This window comes from Protopterus annectens, chromosome 9.part0 (genome assembly GCF_019279795.1).
Source record: "Protopterus annectens isolate FY-2018-M chromosome 9.part0, PAN1.0, whole genome shotgun sequence".
Classification (NCBI taxonomy): domain Eukaryota; kingdom Metazoa; phylum Chordata; order Ceratodontiformes; family Protopteridae; genus Protopterus; species Protopterus annectens.
In genome coordinates, this window is record NC_056743.1 from 103885758 (window position 1) to 103911813 (window position 26056).

Sequence of the window (26056 nt, forward strand, 5' to 3'; positions counted from 1 at the left end):
TTCTGTTTAAATCTGCATGATGCTGCAAAATCTTGGGTAGACGTACTTTCTTTTTTTGGTAATCTTTAATGAGTGTACACTCACTTATATAATTTAAACAGAGGTACAAAATATTTTGCAATTGTGTGTCAGGTTTAACTGCAAAACCATTGTGTGACACCATGTGGGAGTATGAAATAGAAATTGTGAAGGCAGTGCAATATCAGGTGGGTGCAATTTATTATGCCTTTGTTTTGGTAGCAGAAATTATAAACGGTAAGGCCCCAAGGGATATTCTGAAGCAGCATTACAGAGTTGCACGAAGAGAAGTCCTAACTTTATAATAGCATTGGTAGCGTAGCACAATGTAGTAGGAAAAGCTGAGCAAGTGAGTCAACTTTTGCAAAGCTCTTCCCTGCAGATTATCAAGCGAAATCAGTGCCTGATCAAACTGAAAAGCTTTTAACTGACTACAGGACCACTGGGTATGAAAAGGCAACAGTGACAATCAGCTAGCTAAAGAACCGGAAGTAGAATTGAGGTTTCCTGATATGAATGAAGTGAGACTTACTAAAGAGGAGGCTTTTCAGTTATGAACCCATTGATATTTGGCTGATTAATCCTGAACACAATTTTACAGTTAACTTTTTCAACACTCTTGTCGATGTTGCACTATAGTCAGTAAAGGACAGGTTTACTCAGCTCATAGCATTGCTTTTGCATTCCACTGCAATGTACAGGAACCATAGCAGTTACTCATGAAAAAATGCTTAACCTCTGCAAAGATTTGCAGAAAGTTTTAACCCACAATGACTGTTGATATTGATGCAGTAGAGCAATATGAAGAATTAAAGACCCTTTGTTATATTATTCTGAACTGCTTGTCAGTGCTGCAGGTCATTAATTAAAAAAAAAAAGTTTGTGGAGATATTTCCACAGGTAGTGGCAGCTCAATGCATTTTGTTAGCACTACCAGTGATTGTTGGGTCTGGAGAGAGAAGCTTCTCCAAACAAACTAATAAAAACATATCTAAGTACAATGTTACAAGAAAGGCTTGTAGATTTAGCTACAATTTAAATCAATAATGAAATATTTTGACAGCTAGCTAGACTACAGTGATATAATTGATCAATTTGCACAGTGCAAGGCACAAAAAGTGCAGCTTTAGTGGGTGACCGTAGAAATTAAGTAGTGAATGTTCAAATTACATGAATTAAGTAGGTAATGTGCAAATTATGCATGACTTCATATGTGAGGTACACTGCAAGCAGATCCTACCGTGGAAGCCATAGGAGTTCCGTATGTATATTGGGTCAGTCTTCTGAAAGAATGCAAGAAATGGAACACCATGTCCGCAGTCACTGTAGGGGAAGCAGTCGAGCAGCGTCACTGTAGGGGAAGCAGTCGAGCAGCGTCACTGTAGGGGAAGCAGTCGAGCAGCGTCACTGTAGGGGAAGCAGTCGAGCAGCGTCACTGTAGGGGAAGCTCTGACACCTGTAGAAGTATTGCCAGCTAAGCACTGTTTTCTCTACCACTGTAACCAGCTTACCAAAATAAGTATAACAAAGTTGAATCTAAACCTGTCCTTAACTTGCATCTGCTAATATATTTCATCACATGTAATGAAGGTGTAGTTGCATAGAGTCAGCAGTAACACTGCCAGTTTTAATCATTGTTTAAATTATCAGGAAGTACAACCGTATTGGCAATTTAAACAAAAGCATAATGAACAAACAGAAAACTCACTGTACAATTTATTGTGTCAGCCAATGTGTCTTGAAAGTTACTGTCAAAATGGCAATGTACAACCAGCATCCAATTAAATATTTCATAAATCTAAAAATACTGAGGTATTTATTGAAATATAAGCTTGAAAATGTTGTCCATCAGGAAGTGTGTCTTTAGAAGTTACATTTTACTGGCAAAAATTGCATATAGAGGTGTACATCTACCAGCCAGCAATGGAATAAAAAAAATCATTAATCTGAAAATATTTCAATGTCTTTCTTTACTAACCTGAACGGTGTCAACAGAAAACTGTAATATATTCAAATTATTGAAGTGAATCTGACAGTTTTACCGAACATCAATGTACTGTACTTCTGGCCTATCTTACACATTTTTCAAAGTGACATCCTCCTAATTGCAAAACAGTCTATATGTTAGTGTAAAACTGTCAATCCTGTATAGACTAATATTGACATGAAACTCACAGTGTCTATTAGTATTGTGAAATTCTTCTGCATTCTGCCTTTTTGTAATTTTACAAATTTCTGTACTTTATATTTTGTAATGTTGAAAATTTCTCTACTTTATAAATTTATCTAATGTTGCAAATCTCTGTATTTTATAATATGTACCGGAACTTTTCTCCTCAAGTCTCCACTGAAAATGGGCCACAAGCCCAGCTGGATTAACCCAGTTAACAAACAATAAATAAATAAATACATACATACTTAGTTGGGTTTCAAGATTGCACATCATTCCATATTTAATCCATAATGGATAAGAAACACTGGAATGTTGTCAAGCAAACCTCCAAGACGATCCTTATATGCACCTTACCAACAGTGACAGCTGATTTATCATTATTTGCAATGTTCTTGACAGCAGTAATTAATAGTTATACTTCTTTCCCTTTAGACCTCACAATCAGCACAGAATTTCAGCTGCAATACCACATACAATACAATCAATCACTGACATCGAAGTCTGGCGACTCAATGGTTGACGTGTCAGGAACACAAAGCACACATCATGGTACATACTTGTTTATGTAATGTGTAATGTGTAATATTTAGGGCATAGTCATGCAGACCACAGAGTTGATAATACACTGGAGTAAATGACACATTGAAGTTCTATGTCAGATAAACATGAATGCAACCTGTCTAAAGCCTTCGATATGGTTAATCATCAACTTCTCCTACAACGCTTACATTCCCTCTCCCTTGACAATCAAGCCTTAAGCTGGTTCACATCCTATCTTGAAAAACGCAAACAGGCAGTTCTCTGGGACAACCATCTCTCTAATCTTCTCCCCACCTCTATAGGAGTTCCTCAGGGCTCCATCTTAGGTCCTCTTCTGTTTTCCATTTTTATTAACAATCTACATCTAGCCACTCCTCTATCTACTTGTATTCAATATGCTGATGACACAACAATCATTTGCTCTGCCTCAACCCAGACTGAACTTCACTCACTAACACAGCACACCTTCACCACCATTGAGCAATGGTTCTCTAACCACTGTCTCCTACTTAACCCCAAAAAAACCAAACTTCTGCTCTTTCCACCCACTCACCTATCACCCTCCATTGATTTCACACTTACATCAAACAATGGCACTCATCACTCCTGACCAAACCACGAAACTCTTGGGTATTACTATTGACAACCAACTAAAATTTGACTGTCATATCAACTCCACTATAAAAACAACTAACAGGAAACTTGGTTCACTCTATAGAATCAAACCTTTCCTAACCCCTGAGGCTAGATCTACTATAGCTAGAACCCACTTAATATCAACCCTTTTATATGCTTCTTCTATATACACTAATCTAAGTCCAACCTTAATAAACTAACCGCATCCTACAACAATATCGCCAGATTTGCCACTGCCTCTCCATACAGAACTCACCATTGCTTGAATCTCATAAAACTAGGGTGGCTGGAACTACCCCATCTCATCCAATACTATCAACTCACTATTGCCCACAAAGTCCTCTACCACCCTGAAAACACACCAATGCTCTCTACTCGCATAAAGCCCTATCACAACATGAGGAAGCTACGTTCCTGTAACAAAACTCTTGTAAAAACCTCTAGAGCAAATAATGTAGCAGGTGACTCCATATTTTCTAACTCAATTGGCAAAATATGGAATCTACTACCACCAGACCTTACATCCCTGACTTCTATTCCACTATTTAAAACCAATCTAAAACTCTTCCTAACTAACCACTGGCTTTGCTCTTGCAATAACCCTGGGTAACCGTGCTCTCTTCCTTTCCTTCCCTCCCTTCCTCTCACCTGCTTTTCCTTTCCTCTCTTCCTTTAAAAAGGTTTCTGGCTATAGCTCATTAGTTATATAAAACTATAGATTTTGTTACCTATGACTATATTAATAACTTTCATAACCTAGTAAAGTATCTATTATAGACTCATGCTATTGACTCACACTGTACTCAGACACTTAGATAGCCTCTAATGAAGTTTATGAAAATGGTTTTACTGTATAACTTGTATATTCTTAGCTTGTTAAGTATTAGATAGTGGAGCTTTTCTCCTCGGGCCTCCAATGAAAATGGACATGTATCCAGTTGGACTAGCCCGGTTAACAAATGTAAAATAAAATAAAATAAAAAAAATAGGTCTACAATGCTTAAATGCAGAAAATTACTGTCTCTCACCACTGCAGATAAGGAAAGAGGGAACAAACAATGCCACTTTACTAGTTAAGGAAAAGTGCACCACTTTACTAGTAAAGGAAAAGTCCACCTTCACTTGATTAGCTACATCACAAGGTTTCTTTTCTTCCTATAGTAGAATGAACCATTTAATGATTTCTATGCAGTAAAATAATTCAAGGAGATAATGGATGTGACGGTTAGAATTTCTAGTAATACATCTGTTATATTAAATATAGGATAATTGTCATACTTGACGAGTATAGTTTTGCATTAATGATTTTCTACATTTTTTATATTTTTAAATTCTTTATATTCTGGTTATATTTGATATAGATTTTAATTAATTTTTTATTATTATCAATATTGAACCTTATATATATTTAACATCAATTATCGATGCTATGCAAAATATGAACTATATAATATTAAATAAGATATGAGAAATATATGCCTCATATCTTGATTAAATAGACCAGTAACATGAAGCACTTTAATATTAGAATTATTCAGATCCCTTTTTTTGATTAAAATTCATGCAAAACTTAGGTATTTTAAATTATACAGATGAATTTATATATAATAGTGAACTCTGATAATCGGTACATGCAAGGGAACTCCTGAGTCATGTTTTTGCTATGTTTTATGCGGTAAAATTTTAAACTTAAAATTTTAGATGTGTCATTTATTTCAACATCGAGTATACAGTAGGACATACTTTGGTACAAGCTAGATGAAATCTATCAGTGACCATGACAGTTAGTGAAGACACATGTATTGTAGATTTTATATAGGATATGAGACAAAAAGCAATCTCTGACTTCATAACGGAACCCGGGATATGAAGTCAGTAATTAGTTATTATATAGAAATTCAGTTGTATTCTAGGTGTTGTTGCATCTAGTTATTTATTATTTATTATTTAATCCTTTATACAATTTTGGAGGAAGTTTCAATTTACATTATACATAGAATGTATTTCATGTACAATAATCAGCGTTTTTAATATATATATTTTAATCACTTAAATTTGTTAGAGCAACAAGTGTTTTTAATGTTTTGCTATCAGTGAACATATGTTCATCAATATTGATGTTTTTATCATAAGCATATTACTTTGTTTCTTCAGAAGATACCTTTTGATTATTATTATTATTTGCTGAAGAAATATAATCGTAAAAAAGCGGAAACTACAAGCTATTTGTAGTATCCGAGACAGAAGTCAAATGTATAGCATGGATTTTCTTAGAAAAAAGTTGAAATTTTCACTGTTAATTACTCAATTGTTTAATTGTGTAATTGTTTAAAGTTTAATTGGAAGCATTGCTAGGTATAAAAAGAGTAAGGATAGATAGGGTATTTTATATCTGAAGAAGCGTGCAAGAAGCACGCAAAAGCGTTCATTCTTGTGTATGTTACTATATGGAATAAAGGATATTCGTTTTTGAAGGAAGTGTTCTCGTGGTGTATCTTGTTTAGTTACTATTTCATCATTTTGGCGTCTGCTTGCTATTTTGCTACAGGATACTTCAGGAGGTACAGCGGCAATTTCTGTTTATTTTTTGCTTGATTTTTGTTGCCGCCACCTCCACGCTATGGAGAACACAACTGTTGAGCTGGACTACAACCCGACCAACAGGTTGGGTCCATTGGGTATAGATGCGTTTCTACCCACTAAAGGTAATCCACTATTGAACCTAGATTTTCCAGAATTTACAGACAACATGCTTAGAAGGAATGAATCAGATAATAACATGAGTGACTTTTATTCATTATTGAGAGATTTAGAAAACAACCTATATAAAATTCAAAGACTGTCATGGCAGAGAAAACATTTATAAGCATGTCTTAGTTTTAAAGTAGTCCCAAGAGGCATGCGCGTGCTGTGCATGCCTACCTACGGGCAACAGTATCCAGATCTTTTGAAAAAATGGCAAGATCTGAACTTAGAGTTGAGCAACAAGTACATACACCTGCTGCTAGAATATTTCGAACCATTAGAGACTGCTATACAGAAAGATATTGATGCAGCCTATCAAGCAATTACAGAGAGGTTTAACTCCGACACGTTTACCAGGAAACTCAACGATGTATCAACACAGATTAAACTGTATGGTGAGAAACTGAGAGGCATAAAACAAAAGAAATTGACTAGAGACGTGCATGATTTTAGAGCGGGGAACATATTTATTTGGCCGAGAACTACAGATAACAATGCAACACAGACTGAACGTCATTACCGCTCGCAAAAAAAGGAAACCGGATGCCGGTGAAGCAAGTACTCCAGTTTTGGCGCCCAACACTACAACTATGAACACCACAGGAGAATTGGTCCATACCAGAAGGGATATCTTGACTGGCAACACTGACGAACTAACACCGCCACCCAATCAATTAGCGCTACATCCGATAGACGATCCCATCAGAATAGGGACCATCAGGAAACACACTGCGGCACCAATCAGGAATATAGATGCCCCTTTTCCTATCAGAGTGAATACGCTAACCAGAGGGAGATCAGCGAATCGAGGTCCGAGGAAACGGAAATTTTCAACAGACAGGTACGAGAAACAACAGAAAAGGAACTGGAACTGACTTTATTGGTGTTTAATTTTTCTAAATATAATCTGTCTGTATCTGATCTTTCACTTTTGAATAGAGGACTGAATTATGTACCCTCACAATACAGCAGATTGTTTGAAATTCTAACTGATTTAAGATTGTTTGCTAGAAAAGTAGCTCTAAGAATGTTTTTTAAAAACCAAATGAATCAAGTGAGAATTGTTGATACTGCTTTTAAGCGCAAAATCACCTTCTCCCCGATATTGCCGCCTAATGTAGAATGTTTTGTGAAAACATGCGAGAAAGATATTTACAACTTGTATGCCAATAAGCATGTTAAAAAAAGATTCTTTAACTTAGAAAAAGCTGAGTATGATTCTTTGATGAATTTGAAGCATAATGATGACATACTAATAACCAGTGCTGACAAAGGGGGAGGAGTGGTGCTTTTAGATAGAGTAGACTATATAAAGACAATAGAAGCTACTCTAATTCAGAATGACACTTATGAAGAACTGACATTAGAAGGAGTCATGAGCATCATCAAGAATGTAAGAGATGAGTTGTATGACATCCTGATGTGCAGACAAGTCAGTAGAGAAATGTTTGATTTTCTTCACATAGAAGAACCACTTGTACCAGTGCTAAAGGTTTTGCCGAAAATACACAAACAAATTGAACCGATACCTATGAGACCCATAGTGTCAGGTAGACAGTGGGTGACATACAACATCTCAATATTTGTAGAGAAAATGTTGAGGCCAATAGTGAATAGAATTCACACCATTCTTAGAGATACTCAACATCTACTAAAAGATTTAGAATCCTTTGACCTCTTAGATAAGAGGAATGGGAAACTACTTTTAGTTACACTAGATGTTCGTGATTTATTCACGTGTATTCCTAATGAATATGGTACACAGGCTGTGAGGGAGATAATGGTTGCACTGAGTGATTTCTCAAGAGACAGGCAGATTTTAATCGGTCAATTATTGGAGTTAGTACTAAATTGTAATATATTTATGTTTCATAGCAAATACTATCTGCAGACATGGGGTGTCGCTATGGGCACCCCATGCGCAAACTCCTATGCTAATTTAGTATTATACTGCTGGGAGCAGAAACATATATTTAATAGCCCATGGATGGATAAGATACGTATGTATAAGAGATTCGTTGATGATGTGATACTGGCATGGGATGGCACTACTGATGAGCTGAGGAGCTTTGTAGATTATCTAGAGAAAACGACCACATTTCTGAAATTTACATATGAGTACTCCTATAATGAGATCAATTTTTTAGATTTAACTTTATATTATGATACAGAAGATAAACTATCATTTAAGCTGTTTAGAAAGACATGCTGGAGAAACACAATTTTAGAATACAGCAGCATGCATCCTAGATTCATGTTCTCTGGAATAATGAAAGGACAGTTTTCGAGGTTATCTAGAATATGTAAGGATCCGGCCACATTACAAATAGAGGCAGACAAGATGGAAAGGTTATTCATGGCCAGGGGGTACAATAGCAAGTCAGTTAAAGAGATAAGACATCATATTATACCACATGAGAACAGGGTTAAGGAGACATACAGCAGCTGTTGTGAGAAACTTGGAGGCAAGAGTAGATTAAGAGATAAACACACAGCAACGTATAATACACATAACAATAAGATTACTTTTATTTTGAAATATACAAATGATATTAATGAAATTAGGAAGATTATAAATAGACATTGGAACATTCTTACTATTACAGATGACATCAGGGCAATAGTAGGTGACAAACCGGGTTTTGTCTTTCGGACCTGTGATAACTTGAAAACAATCTTTTCTCCTAAGTTACATAAGAATGTCTATGTTAAGGAGGATATAACTGGTACACCAGGAACATATCCATGCAAGAAATGCAGCATGTGCCAGTACATCACCACTCTACAAGAATATCGACATCCACATGGACACTTTGATTTTTCACCAAGGGCACATACGAATTGCAACACTAAGAATTTAATATACATGGCCAATTGTGCTCTCTGTCAAGCCTTCTACATTGGTCTCACCAAGAGGAGGCTGAGAGAGCGCATTTACAATCACATCTATGACATTCGTAAACAAAATGAATTGAATGCACTGGCCAAACATATAACTCTAAATCCGACACATCATTTTAATTTTAGAGTCTTACAAACCCTAGATATTGGCCCTAGGATGGGTGATAATAACAATGCCCTAGCGAAATTAGAGATGGAGTGGATTTTTAGGTCAGGGGCACACAGAGACCCGGGGATTGATAACTATGTCACAGTCAAACCTTTTCTGGAATAATTAAGTTAGCTATGTGCTATTCCTACATCATTATATATATATATTTTTCTCTTAGTACGTATGTTTACAATGTTTGTAAAAATATACATGATGGAGAATTAGAGAAACACAGGAAGTTTCTCGGTTGTAATAAGGTTCCAAAAATGTGATTCCATCATGTTTATGAATTATTTGTTATGGTTAGACTATATGAACCTGCTTTTGAATTGATGAAATCCTGAAGATTGCATATGAGATTTATTCATTTATTTATTTATTTATTTATTTCTCATCATATAGTTTGTCGGATATGGAATTTTCAAGTAGGTTAATCAATGGGCTCGATTGAACATTTGGGCCATTTATATCCAGATAAATCTGGGCCAGTACTAAGAATGACATTTGAACTATATGCCTAGAGTTGTTTGACTAAAGGGTTGATTAATTAATGGAATAGTATATATTGGCATATACTTTTGAGGAATTTTTTCATTTATTCATTTAATTATTAATTTATATGCCTCCTATACACATTCTTTGTGTTGACCCTATCTAGCAGTGGAAAAATAAGATAGAATCACACCTCATCGGTTAGAATTTCTAGTAATACATCTGTTATATTAAATATAGGATAATTGTCATACTTGACTAGTATAGTTTTGCATTAATGATTTTCTACATTTTTTATATTTTTAAATTCTTTATATTGTTCTGGTTATATTTGATATAGATTTTAATTAATTTTTTATTATTATTAATATTGAACCTTATATATATTTAACATCAATTATCGATGCTATGCAAAATATGAACTATATAATATTAAATAAGATATGAGAAATATATGCCTCATATCTTGATTAAATAGACCAGTAACATGAAGCACTTTAATATTAGAATTATTCAGATCTCTTTTTTTGATTAAAATTCATGCAAAACTTAGGTATTTTAAATTATACAGATGAATTTATATATAATAGTGAACTCTGATAATTGGTACATGCAAGGGAACTCCTGAGTCATGTTTTTGCTATGTTTTATGCGGTAAAATTTTAAACTTAAAATTTTAGATGTGTCATTTATTTCAACATCGAGTATACAGTAGGACATACTTTGGTACAAGCTAGATGAAATCTATCAGTGACCATGACAGTTAGTGAAGACACATGTATTGTAGATTTTATATAGGATCTGAGACAAAAAGCAATCTCTGACTTCATAACGGAACCCGGGATATGAAGTCAGTAATTAGTTATTATATAGAAATTCAGTTGTATTCTAGGTGTTGTTGCATCTAGTTATTTATTATTTATTATTTAATCCTTTATACAATTTTGGAGGAAGTTTCAATTTACATTATTGTACATGAAATACATTCTATGTATAATCAGCGTTTTTAATATATATATTTTAATCACTTAAATTTGTTAGAGCAACAAGTGTTTTTAATGTTTTGCTATCAGTGAACATATGTTCATCAATATTGATGTTTTTATCATAAGCATATTACTTTGTTTCTTCAGAAGATACCTTTTGATTATTATTATTATTTGCTGAAGAAATATCATCGTAAAAAAGCGGAAACTACAAGCTATTTGTAGTATCCGAGACAGAAGTCAAATGTATAGCATGGATTTTCTTAGAAAAAAGTTGAAATTTTCACTGTTAATTACTCAATTGTTTAATTGTGTAATTGTTTAAAGTTTAATTGGAAGTATTGCTAGGTATAAAAAGAGTAAGGATAGATAGGGTATTTTATATCTGAAGAAGCGTGCAAGAAGCACGCGAAAGCGCTCATTCTTGTGTATGTTACTATATGGAATAAAGGATATTTGTTTTTGAAGGAAGTGTTCTCGTGGTGTATCTTGTTTAGTTACTATTTCATCGTAATGTGTAATGTGTAATATTTAGGGCATAGTCATGCAGACCACAGAGTTGATAATACACTGGAGTAAATGACACATTGAAGTTCTATGTCAGATAAACATGAATGCAACTTGTACAAAGCAGTGTATGACATAGGTCTACAATGCTTAAATGCAGAAAATTACTGTCTCTCACCACTGCAGATAAGGAAAGAGGGAACAAACAATGCCACTTTACTAGTTAAGGAAAAGTGCACCACTTTACTAGTAAAGGAAAAGTCCACCTTCACTTGATTAGCTACATCACAAGGTTTCTTTTCTTCCTATAGTAGAATGAACCATTTAATGATTTCTATGCAGTAAAATAATTCAAGGAGATAATGGATGTGACCTTAATGCAGAGTGACCTACTCATGGGTTTGGATCAAATTGGAGCATGTCAGGAGTATGGTGTGGGGGAGACTTAAGGGCACACCTAAACACTACTTTACCTAAGGCACCAAGACTTGGGTACAATTCAGGCAAGGGATATTTAATAATTCAGATTTACCACTTTCATCAAATATTAACTAGGACTTCATTAGAATTTTTGCTGGTTGCAAACTCTAGAGGAGGGGTGGCATAAACAGATATCTTTTAGACAGATATGCTCTGGATTTAGTTGTTGTGATGGATTCTCTTTTTGAAAGAACAGACATCTAGATAAGAAATGCAAGTTTGCCTTTCATCGAGGGAGTCATTTCCATACGGAAAACAGACTTTTATGATGGTCAAATGAGCTTTGAGGCCTTTATTTGAGCATTGTGCATTTTTATGTTTACTCAGCTTTCATTTCTAAGGGTAATCTACTATTGTGCAGGATTTGGTCATATCTATTACCACGTGAGCATATAATAAAGTATATTTAGTACTTGAAATTTAGTGAGCGTCAATGGATTAAACTGTCGAGTAAACATGTTTGCGAAACAACAATTTACTGTTTATGACATGATGCAACATGTCTGAGACTGGATCCCCTTCAGTTAACCGAAACGCCACAACGCCGAAACACAAATCACCAACACCAACAGACCGACAACACAAAATACCGACAATACACACAACCATACATGCACTAACCGTAACCCAAACCCTAACCCTAAGGTCCGACACAACCGCACACTTACCCTACCCGCACCCTAACCCTAACTCACTTAACCCACCCCTAAACCCACAGTCCGTCACTATCGCACACACACCCTACCTGCACCCTAACTCACTTAACCCACCCCTAAACCCACAGTCCCTCACTATCGCACACACACCCTACCTGCACCCTAACCCTAACTCACTTAACCCGCCCCTAAAACTACAGTCCCTCACTATCGCACACTTACCTGTCCACTCCCTAACACTAAATCCCTCACTCTATCGCACACTTACCGAGTCCATCGGGTTCTCACCTTGTCAGTCATCTGCGTTGTCGGTGATTTCGGCCCGACGGATTCCTTGTCGGTGAAGTGAGATTTCGGGCATCTAAAGGGGATCCCTGAGACTTAGCTAAATATATAAGACAGGGAAACAAAACACAGTGACCAAACTGTGAAAGGCAACAGAAGATAGGCACATATATTGTGGAACATGGCCGGCAGGATGAACACACAAGAGTAGCAGAGACTGGAATGATGTACAAAAGGAAACACCTTGGTCATCAGAACTCTAACACAAAGCTTTTTGGTGTCTTCATTGATAAGTTTAATATGATCAACACAGCACTCAAGCCACCAAGAAAACACACCAAAAGGTGGTCTTCCTCTACAGAATCAGACCCTTTCTCACTCTCTATGTAGCACCCATCCTAACTAACCTTCAACCCACCTTAAAAAACAGAGTTTTTCTACAATAAATTACGTTCGCATCCACCTTCCCAAACCATTCACACCACTGCCTAGCACTGAAGCACGTACACTGACACAAACTACTTAATTACCTTAGCTGACCCCAGCTACTTGGTGCCCATAAAATAATGTACAAATCCAACACCTGCCCATCACTGCATAGCATCCTCAAACACTAGTTCCCTCCTAGGAATCTCCACTCTCAGAACAAGCATCTCCTGATCAGGACCAAGTCTCATAACAGTGTATGTTACTCAGTTTACTTAACCTGGGTTGCTAAGCACTGGAACTCCATCCCACCAATCCTAAAACAAGACAACATTGCCACACATTTAAAACACAACACAAAACACCACCCAGCTTCCTCATGTCTATACTTGTGCTCCCATCCTGACTAAACCCACCTTGGTTTCTCTTCCATTGCTAATCTCTATCAAACACCATGACTTTAATCTTTCTTAACCTTGTCTCTTTCATCCCCACTACTGTTACCCCGATGAACATATATCTTTAATCCTCTCGCAACAATACCCCCTCCTCACCTATCTACTGTTATCTCAACCTCTCCACTATTCAGACCTTTTCTACTTATGATTTTTTCTTGATTATTTCTGCTTATACCCTTCCTCCTATTCTAATTTCTATTCCTGCTGTAGCGACATCCTACCTCATTATCGCTGCTCTTGTATCTCCAGCTAATACGTAAACACGTCTGATTTATGTAAAACATTATAACTTCTAAAGTATATGATACACGTCTCTGTCTTAGTACTACCTGCAAAAGAATGCATAAAATATTTAATTTTTATTGTCTTTCATTGTAAATGTTTATTAAGTGGAGGTTTTCTCTCTGGACCTGCAATGAAAATGGGACTTGTGCCCAGTCGTAGTTTTGTGATAAACAAAAGACAATAAGCAAACTATAACAGGGTAAGTGCGAGAGAAACAAAGTAGTACACCCCAAGCCAATAAAAAATATGCACAAAGGTCAGTAGACAAACATTAATTCTATACATAAACAGGTCTAAATGTAGAATCCAGTGGAAACAGGAAAGGGGAAGTATGGCGTAAGATAACAGGGAGGACATGTACAGATGAGCAGAAGGAAAGGCTATTGTTGAACTGTGTAGTGCAGCAATGTAAAAAAACAGCACTGGTACAAAATACACAACACTAATGCAAAAGGCATACTACAAGACCTACCTAAGGAACTTATGTCCATACACAGTGACGTGCAGGCCCACTCAACTGGAAACCGTACCTGGAGAAAGAAAGGTACAAAGAGCAGTACAGCAGTTATAAGCAACACATGTCCAGGGCAACAATGTCACCTACTGGCTGTAGAAGAATAAAGTAGGTAATGTGATAAAGATAAAGACCAGAACATTACAAAGATGTGCAATGGCCCCTAATGACTCATTAGAAGGAACCCTAGAGCAGACAGACATACTGTTCCCCAGGACAAGTTGAAGAGATATATACATATAGCACCTCACAAGAGAGTAAATCAAGACTTAACAATGGATATATACTGTGCTATGAAAAGAAATGTGACAGCTGCACACTGGTATTGTATGCAGAAAGGAAGACTATGAACAACTGGTGTCCTCTACAGAATATGACCATGACCTGGATTCAACAAAACTGGCAGAAGCAAAGGTACGAGAGGAACTTAATAAACATGGACGTACTACAGGCAATGCATCGTTTGGTACAAAAAACACTGCAAGATGTACCAGAGGAGGTGGTGGACACCCTTCTCTTCCAAAAGTCATTAGGACAGGTAAAGATAGGCTATTCCTCTACAAGAGCATGATACTGTCAGCACCATTTGACATTTTAAACTGGGTACTGCCCCTGAGGGAGGGGGAGTTCCTCTAGTGCATAAATGACACTACAGAGGAGGCTGTAATTGTGCTCCTTCTGACAACAGCACTGAACATAAAGGATTTGTACATCTAATCATTGCTCCTCATGGACAGGACCTTTCCCCACCCCCAGGAAAGTCTGTAAATAATTGCACCCTGTACAATAATATGTGGGCATATGGGATAATGGCAGGCTGTTGCCCCTTGCATTTGTACCAACACAAAGCCATACCATGGCTACAATATAGTTGACATGCTCTATGACATGACTGAGGAATGTTAACTATCAGTACAAACTACATCCTGAGTGATTTTTAATAAGGCAGCCATACTCTGTATAGGGACAGCATTCCATAATGCTGTACATGTGGGATGCAATTTCCATCTAGCCAAGATACTTTGGAGACATATAAAGCAATACCATCTTGCAGTGTCTTATGGCACTTACTCAGTTTTTGCATTGTGTATTAATGAGACATTGGCAATAAGTTTACCATTGGTAATACAGCCTGAGCATTTGACAATCCACTTGCCAGGACAACCACTATTTGAATGTGTGGAATGCAGCTACATTTATGGCAGACAAGTAACAACAGTAGCTGGGCAAACTACTGCAATGTCATCCCTGTATCACCAGAATTTTAAGTATATATGAATTACCAAATAACAAAAGCAATTTAGAATCATAACATAGGAGACTATGCCCTCTGTTTATCCATACATCCTTATCCATAACTACCCTGTTGGGAACACTACAAGAGCAGCAAGACCGGGTGAGTCACAAGCTAGGCAATCAGAAGGCATGAACCTAAAACTCCACTATAGGAGTAGTGTGCCTAACAACATGAACGTTTGCAAAGCCTGGTGCAAAATCATTTTTTGTATGGACTGGACACCTACCTGCACACTACACAGCAAGACACTTATGCAACTGTGTGAAATGACACTCCCCATCTAGCTATCATGTGGTGACATCCATTGTGTCCAGTCTATGGAAAGCAACATACATGAACTGTAATAGCCAATCAGATGTACCAAAGATATTTACCCTATAGACCCCGACACGTGCATCCTTCCACTGTAGATCTTCATATGTTAAGAAATCAATATACATCCTACATCATTTAATGGTGTGTGAATACTACTGGTGCAAATCAGTAAACCACTGTTGCAAGCTGAATGAAATTAATGTTACATACCTACACATCAGTTCATTGTCTAGGTATATTCCTTCCCAGTTGTATGCAAAAGTGTGTGTCTGTAATATGCATGATAAGGATGTTTTAGTTGTATCTATAATGGATGTTGTGCAGACAGATAGACAGCCATTCTTAGGGTCAAACATGGCATCTAGCATCAACACACGGCACACACCCTTCTTAGTTCCAAATGTCCTGCATAAATCCACTGGTAGTACATTGACACACTTATCTGTGTCAGTCACCAACCGCTAGCTACATGATCAACAATGCCTTATACACTAGAAGAGCAGTATGTCAACAGGCATTGATATAGGATGCAAAGTTGTAGTGGTATGCACTCATGTATTGTGTGACATAGTGGAAGAGACTCACTCACAAGACCACAGATGTAGTTACACACAACTGAACATACATGTCAATTGTCGAGAGTCAGGCAGTATGTCCACTGTTTATACGTCAGTTTTTTTGTCTGTTGCCCATAACACAGATTTACTGGCATATCATTGTTGACTGCAGTCACTAAATGTTGACAGATATTCATGTTTCAGGCTCCTTATCCTTCTGTTTATGCTAGGTAATGTAAATCTTACTACTGTAACTTTTAAATGTTTTTATTTACAATCTGTCCCTGAGTTTGAACTTTTGTCCCCCAGTAATGTTTAGCTTTTGCCTAGGATTCATGTGCCAAGAGGTTGAGAGTTGTGTTGTATTTGCATATGCATCACTGTAATGGCTGTGATTTACCATGATAGTATTGACCTTAAATATGCATCACTGTCATGGTAAATCACAGCCATTTGTGCATTACACTTGCTATATTTACACCACGTTAACTGTACATGTGCATATTAGTCATTTCACCTGCTGTTCTCCCCAAACCTCTATTGTATGTTGTTTCTTTTCTACATCATCTTTCACATGATGCTATGTCCCATTCTGGCTACATAAACACTGCAGTCTTCGTACTCTGTCTCTCTTCTTAAATTACCCCCAATTGCCATGTTACCAAAAAGGTCACAGATAGTCATCCATTTATACCTCTACCACACCCGCCTAACCTATCCTTTTGTCCCCTTTTAGTCTTCAGTCTTTCAGTACATGCTCTTTGAATTCTTACATTCCAATCCACCTTCTTTTCTTTACCTTTCAGTCCTCCATCTTCTGGCCACCACCATTTTGTTTTAGACATTACAGTCTCATTCTCTCTCGTACTTCACAATTTGAATTTTTCTTTTGCTTAACTCTTTTCAGTCCTCCTACCTTTGCCACTTTTCTTCCATACAGGACCTTTTCATCTCCAAGACAATCGTCCACTACTTAGTCAATTACAGAGATTTAAAATTAATACAGAAAAACACGAGAATTTAAACTTTAATGAATATCAGTGGATAGTATTAACAAGGGCATAGGTCCCCTCAAAACTTACAAGCTGGTTTAAAATGACACATTTTAAATATAATTTTTATGACTGCCACAGTTATACTCCAATGTGAATTATTTTTGTGCAATACCATTTTTCTGCCTAGATGCGTCTATGATTTCTTGCATGTCTATGATGATTTTATAAAGTATTTTAGACACTTGGTACCTTTAAGCATTTTGAGCACTTGTCACGTGATTTTATTATTAAAGGGTTATCCAACATGGTGATGAAGAAGCAGAGTTAAACTCAACAAAACTCTTCTCTTTTTTTTTTTCCTCCGAGCCTGCAGTAAATTTGGGATTTTCAAACTCTACACTGCTGGTGTTTTATCTGGGTTTATGTTAGTTGGGCCATGACACTGTAATTTGACTGCTGTTTTGCGCATTATTTTGTGTTTGATTTTTGCAAGTACAGCAATGCCAAATGCCGTAACATAATATGACAAATTTACAATGTTAATATCAGAAGTTGTCCATTACTGACGTAAACTATGATAAAGTCCCTTGAAATGAATCCAGTACCAAGCAAAGATGTGGCTCATTTGGTAACTGTAGATCTAAAACTGTAGGCTTTGCTAATTTGCTCCCTGCATTCCACCCTTAAGAGACTGTAGCCTTCGATCATCTAAAATTTCTTATGTAGGCTCTACAACACAATTGGTTCAGTTCTGGAGAATTTTCTTGCCCAATATGCAGGTTTGAAATATGGTTTCTGTATACACAATTCCCAGGCAATTCAATCTCAAAGAATAAGAATTCTTCTTTAGATGAACATATCTGTGACCTTTGTACCTTTTTATCAAATATTCCTCCCTTTTTAAAGTCCCCATACCTGTCTTGCAAGTGGACAGTCCCATATTATTTATACCATTTCTGGATTTTCCTGCCACATCTTTAATTTTTTTTTTTTTTTTTTTACTTTGCTGGCCTTGCCAAAGTCAAGTATCATCGGCATCAAAATGCTTCAAGTGGAACATCGGCCACTAAGCTGTCTCTTAAAATTGTCCCCTATCAAACTCTCTACCTTGGGTATAACAACAGGAAAAAGCACGTGTAGTTCAACTGTTGTATTCTCTTTTGAATCATAACATTGACTGTTGCTAAAAAAAAAAACTGCAAATACAAAGCTTGAACAGAAAACCAAAAAAACGTGTTAGGTAAAACCTTGGTGCAAAAATAAATCCAAGTAAAAAATGCACCAAGATAACACAAAGCTTCAGAAAAAAATTCTAAAAACTAAGTTTTGCCCCCTGTGCCCCTATATCCCTGATACATCATTATTTGTGATTCAAAGCTGTCAACATTGGGGGGAAAAGGAGTGCTATTTTCCTAAGGATGACAAGCAGTTAGAAATCATGGGGACATAGTGCACTTAGAGCTTCTTAATTTGTCTGCATAGAAACCAATACTGTGATCAAAATCTTTCTGAACAAAATGGATTCTTTTTCACCGGAACATGTTTTGGGTACATAACAGGTCAAATATACCTTTAGTGGTCGATAAATGAAGTTTGGCAACAAACTATGTTGCCCCGGGACATCTGCATGGGGAGTAGGTTGATATTAGAGGGAGTTAAGTGGGTTGGGGAGGTGAAAAGGTTAAGGGGAGGCAGGGATGATTGGGATTAAATGAGATAAGGATGGAGAGGGGCTTCAGAGCTTTAGTTTAGTCTATCTGGGTTAAAGCAAGCACATTTTGGTGTGAACTTGCTACACAGCCTTACGCCCAAGATGACCTGTAGGTATGGCTATGGCATGCAGGTAGGCCTGATGGCTATGGCATGCAGGTAGGCCTGATGGCATGGCAGAGGTAGGTAGAGTTTAGCTACTAAAGGTTGGGATTTTGTTTTTTATATATATATATATATATATATATATATATATATATATATATATATAAGGAAGGTACTGTGGTTGCCTTAGGATTGGTAGGTTCAGGTTGCTTGGGCAGTCAGGTTTGAAGGCAGTATGGTTGGAAACCTGGCTTCAGTTAATTTAAGTCTTTTTTAGTAGTATGGTGGTTCTCGGCAGACTGTTTTATCACTTATGGAAATGGCTTGTTGATGGTGGTGCCTCTACCATGGTGGCCATTGGTGGATGCTCATTGTGGTTTCTTTTGTGCTGTTAATGTGTTCGCAGTGTATCTCTTGCTGGGTGGCTATGACTGTGCTTGTCAGAATTGCGGAAGACAAGTTGTGCTGTTTTGCGGGCTTTTACCGTACAGGGGCTCACTGAGGAGGCACATAGCTGTTTGAAGGATTAAGCACAGGTGGGCTGCTCAAAACACAAAGGACGGCAACCAATATTGGTTAGTTGGTGTAATGTCAGCTGTTGACTTATGGGCCTAGTAAGAGTAGCAAGTGATCTGGCCCTGGTTCTTAGGGGGTGGGCAAGGTTGCTCCTGTGCATTTGTTGTTTTCTTGAAGGTGGGTTTCATGGTGGAAGGCTTCTCGAGGCAGTGCTGGTCATTTTGGTGTGTGGTAACCACTTCGTGGGTATGAGATGAGGGCAACCTGGTAACACTAGGGACAGGGTGAGGACTTCGCAAGAAAAAAAAAAAAAAAAAACAACTAAAGAACCACATTAACAGATGTTGTTTGAGGGTTAATATGGGAGAGCACGGCATGCTGCTCTTGTTACTGAAACATTATTCTGCTTCGGTTTTCATTTGAAGTTGTTTCTGTTATTCTGGGGCTTCCAAGGTGTTGTCATTTTGCAAGGTGCAAAACAGGAAAGAGGAGCATGGAGTGTCTCGGCTGCTGCTTCATGTGTTTGGTCCATTCAAAGGTGACAGATATTTTAGTTTTGGAGTGTGGGTTGTGTCCCAAGGTCAGAGGCAAACCCTGTGCCATATGTCCCTGAGGTGAAGGCTTTGGTAAAGGTAGTGTGGTTGTGGCGGGTGATAATGGTGTGAATCCCCCTCCCCCCTCAGTCTTAGTCACTTTTCTGCACTCTGATATGGTGGTGGGAAGGTGCAAAACCATTTGCCTCTGTGATGGCATTTGTTTTCGTGGGTTTTCCTGTGTTGGGGGAAGGGCTCGGTGAGTATGGCTCTTGGTCACAGAGTAAGAAGAAGAAGGAAAAAAAAAAATGTGTAGTCTGTGGATGGTTGTACCATTGTGAGGTACAAGCCCTGGTTTGCATCAGTGTGTCCCACTACCAGAAGCGGTTAGATTGGGAGCTCATGTACTGTAGTTAGTACATTTAGGTAATGGGTTGAAGCATAGTTTTTCGTGGCTTTAGCACCTATTCATTGTCATAGGTTGCAGGCCCAATATATTTTCGGTTGTGTCTTTACTAGCAGTCGTTTGCTGTTTAGAGTGTTCAACCGGTGTTTAGCATTTACACCGCTTTTCTTATTCTTCGCAGTAATTTGGTAGTGGCCACTGAGACATATGACATTAAGATGGTTCATGTATAACTGTACTTCAGGCATGTAGTGATGGGTTTTTGGTTGACTATTTGCAGTTTAAGCTGAAACCACTGGTCCTAATAGCATGTATTGGGAGCGCATCTCTATCACTTTGGCAGTATTTTTCGTTTTAGTGTTGGATGATGGATAGGGGAAATAAGTAGATTTACGACAATTCAAGACAGCTTCAAAGTTTCGGAAGTCTGTGTGCGGCTTCTCTGAGGAGGTGGTGAATGGTAGGTTGAAGCCTTGATTTGGTGATGTGGTTCCATCTGTTGTTTGTTTGATGATGGGGTTTTGGATCTTGGGTGGTGGTTTTGTGTCTTACAGTGGCGTTTCTTAGTCAGGGTCATTTCTGCCATGCACAATTGTGGTATTCCCTCATAACAGAGTGAGTCAAAGAGAAAGCTAGCAAGTACAGCTGGTGCAAGGCAACCAAGCTAGTCAGACCAAATGAAAAAAACGCCAGCACCAGTGATGAGCTGAGAGAAGTCTAAGAGCTTTATTAAGCTGAAATACTAGACCGGTTTCAGCACATGGCTTTCATCAGTAGATTAACACAGAGTAAAAGAAAAGCCCAACATTAAATACCTCTGCCCATGAGGTAATATGACATCATTTCCTGTCTAGAAAAATATAATAAATGTATACTTATATAAATTTATAAATTCAAAAAGCGAGTGTATGAAATAAATTTATCAAACAGCAATAAATCTGGCACATACATATAATATATTAGAGAAACTATTTAAAGTTTGTCATTAAGTCCCGGGGAGAACAGACCCCCAAGTTTCACTATGTCATACTACCTCATGGGCAGAGGTATTTAATGTTGGGCTTTTCTTTTACTCTGTGTTAATCTACTGATGAAAGCCATGTGCTGAAACCGGTCTAGTATTTCAACTTAATTAAGCTCTTATAATTCTCTCAGCTCATCACTGGTGCTGACGTTTTTTTCATTTGGTCTGACTAGCTTGGTTGCCTTGCACCAGCCGTACTTGCTAGCTTTCTCTTTGACTCACTCTTTCACTTTGCTGGCTGTTGGCGTTTGGATGGACTGAGAAGAAGCACCATTTTGTGGCATTCCTGTGTCTGTTAAGGAGGGCTCCTCCTCGGTGTTCGCGTTTATGCTTTACATCATTCCTTCATTCTTGGAAATCATTTTTTTTGCATGTGTTTTGGAATGAACCCTATTTTTCTGGCTCCAGTGGATTATATACCAGTTTTTCTTCTTTTTACTTGCCTATTTTTGGCAATCACTACAGCACTATTATGTATCTGGATCATGGAGAGCATGGTTTATGGTACCTAAGGTTTACTCAATTATTTTGGGATTCTAACGTGTTGGACTCATGCTTCGACATCAACAAGGAGTTCACTTCTTATCTGGATTGTGGAGAGCATGGTTTATGGTACCTAAGGTTTACCCAGTTATTTTGGGATTCTAACGTGTTGGACTCATGCTTCGACATCAACAAGGAGTTCACTTCTTATCTGGATCGTGGAGAGCATGGTTTATGGTACCTAAGGTTTACTCAGTTATTTTGGGATTCTAACGTGTTGGACTCATGCTTCGACATCAACAAGGAGTTCACTTCTTATCTGGATCGTGGAGAGCATGGTTTATGGTACCTAAGGTTTACTCAGTTATTTTGAGATTCGAACGTGTTGGACTCATGTTTCGACATTAACAAGGAGTTCACTTCGCGTATCTTAATAGGCTGTGTGGAATTATTATCTTTTCATCCCTTCTTTTGGATTAAGGGAGGTTCTTTAATGGATTTTTGTTAAAGATGGTACTTTTTCAGGTACATTGTTTTGTTTTGGGGGATCTTATGATCGAAATTTACTATATGGATATTCCCAGTTGGCTATTACAAACTTATTTTGTTGTTTGATCATTATATGGTTGGATGGACATTTTGTTCAGAGTTACTAACTGAGGGAAACATATGTACAGTACATGGTGACTTTTGCAACGCTTTAGACACTCGTTTCTATACTGTATATATTGCCCTTTTTTCGTAACCTAGATTTCAGGGATTAATCTCCTGTGCAAGCTGTTAAACTTTTGAGACATTGATTTTTAAATTGGATCATGTTCTGATTTTATGTTTTACTTTAACTGCGTTAGCAACATTTTTTATTTTTTTGCCTCAAAACCATTTGGTTTATAATTCTACTAATTGTCTTGTACCCTCTTATGGCTTTTTGCTCACATTTGGGCATGATTAACAATTCAGTTTAGAACTTTTGATATTTCTAATGTCTTAATTGGTGCATATTAGGTTGAACAACAGCAAGATATGTTGTAATGGGTTAATCTAGTATATGTAAAATTGTGTTTTCCTTGACAACTATTGTTATTCAGCAATAACTTTTTTGGAAGTGTTTTCTAACATCACAGGACTATTCTTGTACTTTTCTTCTGGTGGAGTGTTCAGCTTGGATTATATTTCTTGTTATACCAGGACAGGGACTCATTTACAGTGTTCGGATTATTCTGGTTTGGGCATATTTTTTATATACATATGCCTTTTTTCAACTTAAGGCCATTTTTTTCCTCCTCTTGGTCATTCACAAATATATTACACTCTTAGTAGTTATTACTTTTATATCAGGATTACACTATTTTTCATTTTTAGATCTAGGGCCAGAATTTTCTTGATCAGTATTATGACAAAATTAAGCATGATTTCCATTATGCAGGATGAGATTAATGAAACACTAATTTGGTGTGCCTATAATTGAACTCCTGATAATATGTGAACTGTTATCACAATAAGGGTTCTATGTTATTTTGGTTGACTGCTTATTTGTGGACTCACTCTTTTATATCTTATACTTATTAGGGACAAATATATAATCCAATTTTTTGGATTTCGGGCTTTATCCTTTTATCCCTGTTCGGCTCAAACTGATATATATATTTTTTTGGGATATTTCACAGTGTTCCTATATATTTTTGCCCAGGTTGTACTATTGATTGGTTCTGGTCATCTGAAACTTAAATGATTTTAGGCAACTTATTGTCATGGATCTACAAAAGTTACTTTCCAGCCTGTGTGCGGACAAAGATGATATTCAGGTTTTTGGCATTGGTACTTCGCCAGTGGACCCTGCTGATGGTCAAACATTAGATCCAGTTGACGGTTGCTTTCTCTTGTTTAGCCAGTTGGGTAAGAAAATCAAAACATTAAGGACAAATATTTGGCACTTAAAATTGTTTAAGGCTTATCAAAATCAAAAAATATCCCCAAAGGGGCTCAGGTCGAAAGTTCAACCATTGGTTGGCGCACCTGATGATATTTTACTTAAAGATTGGCAGATAGCGCAGCAACAAGCATCTATGTCATTTGTGAATATATTGACATCCTTTTATGACAGAACAGTTCAGACAAACATTTTGGAAGTTGAAAAGATTTGTAATGACTTGAAAAAGTTTGAAGAACATACCAGTTTCAAAGACAACCTGAGCAAATTATCTAAGGAACTTTTGATTCTGGAGAATAATCTTAAAACTAAGAAGTTACATAAATTTTCAAGGGACAGGGAGGATTATGATAGAGGAAGGCAGTTTGAGTCGCACAAGGAGGTAAGGTTTGCTCAAGGCACTAAGAACCCTACACATGTTCGCAAGAAGAGACCAAGATCTATACTCAAAAAGGTTGTTTTTACTAATACCACCTCTGGGGAAGAATCCTCCACAACAGACACGGAATCCATGGGTATTGGGGATTCACCAAACTCTAAAAGGGGACGTACATCAGAAGACCCTTTAGGGGTAAAAAACATAGGGGAGGCAGAAAACACAAGGGTAAAAAGTTTAGAAGACCTCTTTTTGTCAGTAGTAAAATAGACACTCAGTGTACTAATGTACATAATATTTCTAAATATGTTTTATCATCAGAAGAACACGCATTGTTAAATAAAGGTCTTGGATTCATCCCTGGCTTCTTTGTTGATGAAAGTTCATTAGTTTCAGACATTATTGCATTTTGTAGAAAAGTTAATCTTAACTTGTTTTTCAGACAACAGGATCAACCAGATCCTTCTCAAAGATCTTCTGAATGCAGATTTCATCGGTCTACTTTTAACCCTCCAATGGATAAACATGTGGCCAGTTTTCAGCAGGCAGTTATCAAAGATCTACATTTTCATCTGGGATCAGATAATACCATTAAACACAATTTATCGAGAGCTGAACAATTGGCCTTAACACACCTTAGGAATAATACCAACATAATCATTCTTTCTGCTGATAAGGGTGGTGCGGTTGTAGTCATGGATACCGATTATTATTGGGATGAGGGAAATAGACAATTATCTAACCCCCATCATTACATGAGAATGACTACTGACCCCACACCTAATTTTAAGAGAGAAATTGATGACTTTTTACAGGTGGCAGTGGAGGCTGGTATTATTTCTGATAAGGTTAAGTCACATTTAATGGTTATGGATCCTGCAAAACAGTATTTATGTCTATTACCCAAAATCCATATATCTCTTCAACAACCGCCGGGTAGACCAATTGTTTCAGGGATTGGATCACTTACTGAACCCCTTTCTGTTTTCCTCACGGAAAAACTTAAACCTCTTTTGCCATTGATTAGAGCCAGACTCCAGGACACTACAGAATTTTTACAAATTGTTTCAGATTCACAATTAGAGCCACATTGGCTAATGTGTACTCTTGATGTCAAATCTCTTTACACCAGTATTCCACACTGGGCTGGATTAGCAGCATTGGATTTTTGGCTGAACAAAGCAGGCATTTATTCCCCTGGATTTAATACATTATTGATTTGTATGGCCGAACATATCCTCACCAAAAATGTCTGTTATTTTAAAGAGGATTGCTACTGGCAGATACAGGGTACAGCTATGGGTGCTTCATTTGCACCTTTTTATGCTAACCTTTACATGGAGTATGTTGAGGAACATATCATTTATGATGAGCTTCATAATATATACATACCTGAAATTGACATCTGGAGAAGGTACTTGGACGACTGTTGGCTGGTCTGGAAAGGGGGAAGTGACTATTTACAGGAGTTTGTTGAACATCTTAATGGTAATATATGGGGTGCAGGGTTTACGGTTGATTACCATCATAATGAAATACACTTCTTAGATGTTGTT